This window comes from Patagioenas fasciata, chromosome 6 (assembly GCF_037038585.1).
Source record: "Patagioenas fasciata isolate bPatFas1 chromosome 6, bPatFas1.hap1, whole genome shotgun sequence".
Taxonomy (NCBI): Eukaryota; Metazoa; Chordata; class Aves; order Columbiformes; family Columbidae; genus Patagioenas; species Patagioenas fasciata.
This window is the reverse complement of record NC_092525.1, coordinates 27,306,501-27,316,670: the sequence shown is the minus strand read 5'-3', so window position 1 is coordinate 27,316,670 and position 10,170 is coordinate 27,306,501.

Here is a 10,170-nt window from a genome sequence, read left to right as displayed (position 1 = left end):
CGTGCATGGCAATCCAGATGGCTCAGCAGCAGCTTCAGCACAGCAGTATCTCAGAAAAACCTCAGCTCCAGCAGCAATTCAGAGGAGAAAAACAACCTGCCAGTCATGGCAGCAGGTCCTAACCTGGGTAGTTAGATCATCGACTTGTTTTGTGATCTACAACAGGAAAAGATGACTCCAAAGCTCATCCCTGTTAGCTGGCAACCACCAGCCCTGTCCAATGCATAATCTCAGCTTCTTCTTTCCCTACTGTGTAATTACAAAGAAATAAAAAGAGCAAAAGAATGATCCATAGAAGCCAATGGAGTGGTAGCTGAACAAATAATTGCATTTGCATTCATTACCACAGTGTTTGTCTGCAGGAGAAAGAGCCAGGCAGTTTTATTATTGTTCAACCAGCAGAAATAGTGCAAAGCTCATATGATACATGCAACTGTTCTTCAAGGTATGATGAAGAAAAGGAATACTCATAGCAAAGACTGTCTCGCACAAGGTCAGGAAGTCTATATTTTGATCCACAGCAGGAGAAGAAAAGGCTGCAGCCACAGAGGTGGTTGTCTGAGCATTTAGGGAGCAACTACAACACAGTAAGAGTTTTAAATTATTTTAACACTCTATTTAAGAAATGTTTTAAAATCCATAATAAGCCATCCCTATTCAGAGAGAAAATTTGTTTTTGTGGTTAAGATGAAACTGGAAATTCAAGACACGTGTTAATTCCTAGTCTGCATGACATGGGAGTAGTTTGATTCTCTGTGTCCCAGTTCCTCACCTATAAAATAAAGCTGAAAATATTACCTTTTCTTTTTAAAGGCACTGCCTTTTAGGTTATCAGCTCACAGAGCAGGTATTACATCTTACTTTGTATTAGGTACAGCATTCAGAATAAAGATGCTATAATGTCAAATGGACAAGCCTATGCTAAAAACTCAACTTTATATGGTAAGATATTAATTTTAACCTAATTCCTTGTCTTGTCATGTCTTACTTGGGATGTACTGACTTAAAGGAAAGACAGTAATAGCATTGTACCTATGTTCCTCGTACCATAATAACCTTTGGAAGAAAAACTTACCAAAAATACTAGCTGTGAAACTGAAAGAGAACAAGACCTGAAGTATGATTGCAAACCTTTCATTGACACCACCAACAGCTTCAGCTCACTCATACAAGCTGTAATTTTCAGAACTGAGCTTTTTACTTTAAGCTGCTCCATCAGCAACTGCCACTGCCATTCCACCTCCCCACTCAGCATACTGCTGTTGTGTCCTCTCCTGCATCTCAGCCCTTACATCTGTACCATCTTGTGCACCCAGCGTGCTGTAACACGACCCAGGGAGCCAAAAGCCAGAGGGTTACACAGGAGAGAAGGAAGCAGGGGCCTGCAGGAGGGAAGGGGAGCAGCCCTGCACACCTCCTGCAGAAGCATTGCTTTGCTGCCTCCCTCCCTCAGGAGCGTGGGCTCTTGTCGGGGCTGACTCTGCCCCACTCCTCATCATCCCTCCAGTGTGTGGACATGCCCCCCCAGAGGAGGATGTCTGCCCCTCTGAACTGCTGCTCTAAACCCTACAAAACCTCTGTCCTCCACGCCCGGAAACTCAGCTGTCACCCTGAACACCTGGGGTTTCCTTGCACTCACATGTTACTTTGCATGTTTCAAGCCGATGTTCCACCAAAACAGCATCATTTCTCCAGGCCCTGCTCGGTGGGCAGCAACTGGCCTTAGCTCCAGGGGCAGCTGTGGACACTGGCCGCTCTCTCCTCAGAGGGATTGCCTGGCTCCTCTCCAGGGAGTTTTGCTGGCTAACCTTGGCTTTAACAGGGTTGCCTATGGCACATTATGCCATATTATAGCCAGGGTCTTTGCTTCCTTCCAAAACAGTCACTCCTTGTGGGCTGTGTGCATGGCTTGAAGAACATGCAATGGTTCCCATTCCCACCCAGATTACTAGAAAGACTGCAAGTGTTTCTGCATGGATTACAATAGCTGACTGCTGAACTAGCCTGGCATCTTGAACTGTTAAATTACCTGTCAGCAACTTCTAGGGACAGTCCTGCTTCTACCTTCAAATTAATTCGTCCATTTAGAGCTCCAAACTGGATCTCAAACCCAGATTTCATGTGTATGCAAAACAGGCTAATCAGTTAATTTATCAGAGGAACTGTAAAGATCTGGACAGCTGACAATACAAGCTAAATAATAATTCAGACAAACACTGTCTGCCTAGGATGATAAAGGACAATTGGATGGCACAAGCAAACACATCCCAAATAGACTGCAGAGCAATCTGTCTCCATACAGCCCTGTGAGTCATGCTGAGTTGGAAAATACTTTATAAATGCTAGCAACGGCAGGCAATCATTTTAATTAGATATGGCCTAATTAAAAAAAGAATAGAGGCTTTTATAGTTCATGCCTCCCCAGTGTGTACTAGGGATCCCCACTGTTTGACAAACAGGAAAAATGTTTGTATTATTTAATAAGCGTAATGTTATCAGCAGAGCTTTAATGCAGGATTTAATGCATATGTTCTGGCTCACCAGACTGAATTTGACTGGTCAGGGTGCAGCCTAGATGGAGGAAGGTTGCACACATCTCACATCTCTAAATGAGATCTCAAAATGTTTCAACACAATAAAGTACACGTGAGGAATTGGCTAAACCTCCCAGGTGCTTATCAAGCTGTATGTTGGTAATGGGCAGATTTGTTCAGATACAGTAAAAATTGGTCTAAAGCTGCAAAGCAACACCTCAGGTTGATCAGCTTCTCTGCAGACATCAAGTAATGAAGAAAGAGAAGCGATGCCAGTGTCTTCCTGCTATACCCTGCCACCCCATGGCCACCCTCCCACTCCTTTGCCACCTTCCCCAAGGGGGACCCAGGCTGCTGATTGCTGGCGAGTGCCACCACGCCAGCCCTTGCCCCTCAGCTGCTGAGGCGGGAATGGTCACAGAAAGCAGAAATCCAGTGCTCCCATTACCCAGCCCACTGGGGGACTGGACTAGAGGATCTTCCAAGGTCCCTTCCAATCCCTAACATTCTGTGAATCTGTGACGGCACAGGTCCCTCTCTCATTTTCACGTGCCATTGTGTAATGCTTCCACTCTGCTGGGGGAAAGAAGCAAAAATACCACAAAAAAAAAAGCACTTCCTGCAGTATTTCTGAGCTAGTCAAACCCAGGAAATAAAGGAAATTAGTGATGCACAGGCTATCGAGTTTGTTGAGGTTATTTTGCATTTCTGTTATTTCCTGTGCTTTTCACAGGAATATTTAGTCATAAAGAAGCCTGCACATATGATCGTGATAGCATTTAAGTAGTAAAAGCTTCTCTTCTCCCTGCACATATTTAAAATAACAGAAAGCAATAACCTTTAGTGAGTGATGGTTGTGCATCACGCTCAACACACTGCTTGAGCCAGACTGCTCAGCCTGCAATCCCCTGCATCCTGGTGATGCTATAGACTAATTGAACACCATTATTCCTGCCCAGGGGGTCATAGTGATCCCATCTCACAAAACAGCCTGGCGAGCTGAAGAGCTGCAGCGTCTGTGTGAAGAGCCTGTTGCTCTGGTACGATCAAAGGACCTCCATGGGTTCACATACCCTTCACGCTACTGACTCGCACACGAGGGGCTGGAGGCTCCACAGGGCCAGGCTGAGCAGCCAGGGCTGGGTGTGGGCAGAGCTGCTGCGGTGCTGGGCTTGGCTGGGTCTGCCTGACTCCAGCATCGGTGTTTCTGCCGAGAGCCAGCGCTGCTTCCAGCAGTCCTGCATTGATTTGCTTCACCCAAGGTCACCTTAGAAAATGATTTACATTAAGAAAATACAATTTTTCAAATGTCATTGCTGGGAGCAATGCTTGATTTCTACATTCAGAGCACAATCAGGAACTTGTCAGAGTTCAAGGAGCTGCACAGTTCTTATGAAAGACAGCAAGAAATGTTCTGCTCGCTCCATAGCTTTACACTGAAACATGCACAACAAAATTTCTGTCACTATCTCACTATCATAACTCCAAGACTTAGAAGCAAAAGGCTCCTTTCTTATCATTTTGGCTTATTCCTGCCCCACCTGAAGTTGTTTGCAGTGACTCCTTTGCCTTGAAAAGGAAAACGGGATTTTGAAATTGAGTTCTTTCCAAGTATGTTGCCCCAATTTCATAATATCCTTCCTTAGTGAAACACACACATTCACCTACTTTTTAATAACAGAGAATCAGATGATACTTAGTCATCTGTTGCTCAAGGCTCTGTACAAATGTCACATAATGTTCATGACAACTCATCAGTCTAATGTCGGGAATATTGCCCTGCCATCAGAGTTTGTTCAAGATTTTTTACTCTTGGATACACAGATGCTGTACACACAGACACGTTCTGCATCACTCTCTGCAGAGGTCCCAAAAACTTTATACCAAGCCCTTTTCAGCTTGGAGGGTCACTCTGTGATCTCTTTGGGGACCTCCTCAAGTGCCAGAGTCTCAGAGGTGAAGGCTCGTGCCACCCAGGGCAGTGAACTACCTGCTGCCCCGGCTCACTCCCGCCTGCAGACGAGGCAAACATCGACCAAAGCAGAGGAGGTAAGAATGCCACAGGAAGAGGCAAAACTGGAAGAGAGCTCAGCAGGCTCGAGGCCCCAGCTCACTCTGGCCTGCCTGTGGATGTGTTAGACAACAGGGCAAGTTCTCAAGGAGGGTGTAGATGATGAAATGATGATTAAGAAATCTTGACATGGATTTTTCTCGAACTCTGTTTCAGAAATCTATCCTCTTAGCTGGAGCCTGTCAGTCAGAGACATATTTATACCTACTCGCTGTGTGCTCACATCCCCTCAGAGCCAGACCATGCGTTTCACGGCTGTTCAGGTCACTGCCTGGCCAGGCTGCTCTGCCTCACGGGTGTCTGCAGGACACGGTGTGCTGGGGACCTGCAGCCTGCACCCATGTTGTCACAACAGGAGCACCTGATCAGCACGGTATTTGTGCAAATGCAGCCTAATTCTCACAGCAAAGGATTTGCATGTCCTCTCAGTGCATCCACACTTGAGCTGGATAAGGCAAAGCTTGCCACGTTACACAACTATTCCTACCATTTCCCTCCAAGACTTGATCTGCCAACAGTCCGTCTCCTTATAGAGGGCCATGAATCACCAGCCCCTTCTCTCCTTTACTCTCTCACCTCACCCCAGCTCTCAAGGGAGTCGCATAACTCTTGGCCATGTCCAGGAGTCTCTTTCTGCTCCAGTTCACCAAACTGCCCCTCCATTTGTGGGCAGAGGACACAATGCTGGTCAGTTACAAATGGGATAGCAGCTGCAAGAGCAAAAACTTGCCAGTTGGCCCGCACAGCTCCTCTGCCCCAGCACAGGTCTCTCCAAAGTCTGAACTATCATACTAAAAAGTACTGGACTCTTAAAATAGCTTACAATTTATTTATACCTCAAAAAGTTGTTTAAATAATACATTAGTCTGTGATAGATGGTAATTTTTTTAAGTCTTCACTAATGTGCATATTTATGCACATTAAAATGTAATTATATGCTTTTTATAGTCATTTATCCACTTTTCAGTCCACTACGACTGTCAGGGTGCTGTCAGCACTCTGAAGTGCTGACTGCATGCGGTGCCTGCGAGCTGCATCCACGCACTTACAAAACACACGCGTCAAGTGCTGCACATTTCCTGGTGTCAGCACCGTTTGCTCAACACATGACAAACGGATGGATTTGGACCTTCCTGCTGATTGTTTTTTCCAAAGACTGGAGGCACCTGTTCCTGAATCTACAAAGTGAAATAGGGATAAAGGGTTAAGATCACAAATAAAAACCAAATGTGTTATTGCAAACCTACAGTACGTTCCCTTTGGAATTACACACGGATAATAAATAGTTCTCTGAGTCTACAGAAATTGAGAAGTGTCACTGAGATGCTGCTACCAACACAGCTGGGCCTGGAGCAAACATTTATTAAAGCTCCTTAATCTGGGCTATTTGGCCATCCTTAACTGGGCTGAGTATTACTCTAATTTGCATTAAAACCAGTGAGATGAGCTATGTACATACCAGCTGAAGGGAAGATGGCAGATTATGAACCCAAACACTTGTGAAAATAATCAGACAAACACATTACCACTCTTATTTGGTATCACAACATGTTTGGTGATTACTTGCCAAAGTTATTCAGTGAATTAGGAGCCTTCTCATCACAGAAGTCTTCTTCGGCTCAGGAGGACCTTCAGCTTTGAATTTTGTATTAACCAGTCATGACTGGCCAAATATGTGTTATAGTAGTTTTCTGGAGCCATTAGTGTCCAGGTCTTTTTATCTCATATTTTCAGCCACCTCCGAACAGAATAACACAGCAGTACCATCAGGTTTTTCTGTCTCCATGACTGGATTACATGAATGCAATTACACGCTCCAGACAATTTTTCCTTAAGCATTTGCTTTATATCATCATCCTGTGCATTTTCTGTCCCTAGCTGTAGGACAATGTTATGTACTAACTTCATGGTTTGCTTTTTCCTTCACACATTTAATTGTTTCATTTAAAAAATGTATGCAGACATCAGGCCCAATTTGCCTATAATTGAAAATGAGAATGTTGAAGCTTATGAATTATCCATTTTAAAATGGGCAAAATGAGAGAATTCAGTACTTACATAGGGGGACAGTGGGGAGGAATGAGATACATCCATGTATTAAAATAAAAATGCAGGATAGTGTTTCCTACCCTGTTTTAAGTTTGATGAAGTTAACCTTCCTTTTTTCATAATCCATTAATATTCTACAGAAGTCTATTGTTGAACTGCTTGTTTTATTCACCCTGCTGCTAAGAGAAGTGGACACTGAACTTACAAATGTTGCCATTCAAAACCAAGGACTAAGCAGGGGTGGAAGGGTATAATGTTATGGAAACAACAGAACAACTCAGATCAAACTGTATGCAACTCTAGGAAAGGAAAACAGCACCTGTAGATCGCAGTACAGCAGAGGTACAGGCTCGCCAAATGCTCACTGCACGGCCAGCTCCAGCCCATGGGTGCTGAACCCCCTGTGCCCTGTGGTGAGGGGCTGTCAGACACAGCCACATAAGCCAGCAGGTACAGTTATGTCAAAATTATCACAAATCTACTGAAAAATAGGGCTGAAAAGCAAATGAGTTAATAAATATTTAAGGTCATCAGAAGACATACTACTGGAAGAGTTTTGTGGCTTTCACAGCAGGGCCCAAGACTACCTTCAAAAAATAAATCATCCAGTTCCTCTGTGGTAAAAATCTGTTTGTCTGAAGTAGATGGACAAGGAATCATTCTGATATAAAGGGAAAACAGGTCAGTTTTATTGCAGCTATTTCATACAGCTACTTTCTATGATAAAGATTTCTGGTGAGACAATCTCAATTCCTGTATGGTACATTATATATTCCTACTCATTCATTTACTTTGTAAGATGAAAGACCTGAGTGGCTGCACTGGATTTGATATAATATTAATTAATGCATAACACTTCAATGTTGAATTTAGCAACAGTCATGATATTCATAAGTGCTAAATGATGATGCCTAAGCATGCAAGTAACAACGTTCTTCCCAGAGAAGCCCAAGAAAGCATGGCATCAAAGATTGAAATGTATGAACCCACAGGACAAATGAAGAGTAGAAGGGAAAATAACTTCTTAAATTTTTTCTAAAAATGAAGAAGCCTCAAAACTGTATTGTTGTCCACCACTTAGTATGTAAAGGCTGGGAGAGCTGTGGACAGCGAATGTTTTATCCACAGTGAACAGGGTTTCCCTTCCTTCTTAGCAGCTGGCTGGGAGGAACTAAACTTAGCAGGCTTGAGGTGTAGGAAACCAGATAGCACGGTGTATGGCTGGATAGGAAATGCAGGGCTCAATGTGGTTGAGGTTAAGATTAAGCCCTAACTTCCTTTGGGTCTATTTTAAACGGTGGCAAATGATTGCATGCTTTCTTACAACAAAATGACAGATGATCAAAGGTCGAATATGATCTGTATGTCAAGCATTTGTACAAGGACCTTTCTCTGAGGGATGAGGCAGGAAGTGCTTTAACGTGGTGTCTCATACTTCCCCTCATCTGTGTTTGTTCAAAACATACCAGTAACTGGGGAAAGCTGGATGACTGGCTGCAGACAATCAGCTGAATAGCATGTGTTGGCAAAAGGAGAGCAGTTGGTTTTGGATAGAGTGAAAGAAAGATTATCATAGCCCCCACCATTGCTTGTGTGAGGAAAACAAGGAGGCAGCACTCACTGTGCTCACACTCTCAGGTGCTACAGCTGGGAAACAAAGACAAAACGTGTCAAGGGAATCTTTACACATTCCACTTTCTGGAGGTTGTCAGGGATCAAAGCAGAAAAAAGTGAAAAAACATTTTGGAAACTCTGCACTTTCCAATTGCCATTTTAAATAGTTTTGTAACACTGATGGCAAATAGGATGCAAGACTCACTGTGTCATGCTGACTACAGATTGCACACTTGCTAAATTTGCTGTTATTATGGCCCATGATTGGTGCTGAGACAGCCAAAGGAAGACTTTACCTTCATGTGAGATTGAAAAATCACACAAGAAAAAGATAGTCCTTGTCCCAGTGTCCTGGTTTTGTGAGGAGATACCTGAACACCACAGCCATGCCATCTATTATAAGGCTAACTTCCCTCCACCCTCCTTCTCATACCTGGAGATCTGTAGACAAAAGCCTCTGTTTCAAAATTCCATTTAATCAAATTTTTTGTCTTGCCTCAGGCACTGCTGCAACAGTCCACAGCTCTGACCTGGAGCCCCCAGCAGCTCTGTGGCTGCTCTTGCCAAATACTTGTCCTACTTTGCTACGGCAAAGAACAGCTTGTTAAGAAAGAAAACTGGGATCACTTTGCTCCTCTGAAAATCCACAAAATAATATTTATTAGTTATAGCAAGAGTTTTTTAAAGCTGAAAATAAAGTCATCTGTTCAGCCCACAATTTCTGAGGATCCTGCTGACAGCACCCATTCTCATGAAAAATGATGTCATTTGTAAGTGCAGCTGTGTGGACTCTTAAAAAGAAGCACAAAGCCTGCTTGCACTGAGATTTGACACTGGCTTAACAGACTGGGGAGAATGCAGAGCAGGGAGAAGTATAAAATATTAAATATGTATTTGAATCAGAAAAGCATTTTCTGATGTTAGATGGGTGGGAAATCAGGACAGAGTTTTGTAAAAAGCCACTGTATTTCCTCTACCCTGTGTCCCTTCTGCTTCTGGCAGCACAGACGTTTTCACTTGCTATCAGGATGCCAGCAGCAGTCGTGGGAATGCTGATCTGAAACACAGTTTTAAAATGCACAGTATGGCCTAAACAGTGAGAGGTGAATATCATCTTGAACTCCTCTGTGTTGTACGCAGGAATACAGGTACCATTTCCACGTGACCTTCCTAGGCTTTGTCAGTTTTCCCAGTGTTTCTGTGAGCAATATTGGACTATAGGCAGCTCTGAGCATAAGTGAATCCCCATGGAGAAGATGGCGGGTACATCACACTACGAACATGCTGTATGTCCCAGTCCTGTCAATGGCAGGAGGGAGCCATGGAGTATTTTCCCCTGCTCGCCCAGCTCTTGGCAGGTATCTCCAGGCTCCTACAGTGCAAGCAGAGGAAGGAGCCTAAAGCTTACTTGCCAGCACTATATAGAAAAAATTTAACACAAGCAATAGATGAGTATTTTACTGCTCTGAGCAAAAAACATATCAGCAAGGCAACCATTAGGCAAAAAAAGATGGGAATAATCCCACCCAAATACATACAATAGATGAATTTAGAATGGGACTAAGAGTCAAGAAGTACAAACCATTGTTTTTAGACTAGTGGCTGAACTATTAATACCAACAAGTTGGGATCAATGCAAAGATGCAACGCATTCTTATTCAATACAAAGTATTTTTACTATTAGAAGAACAGGAAAAAAATGCCATTTTGAGTTAAACCAAATATGTTGCTCAACAAATTTTAAGTTCTGGATTTCATAAAAAACACCTTGTATGTTGTTTTTTTATGACAAAGCAGTCACTTTCAAAACAAAAACATTATGGCGGTGGGTTGAATTTTCAGTGTTTTTGAAATCAAAAGTTCTGTTTAGAATCACAGAATTGCTTAGGTTGGAAAAGACCT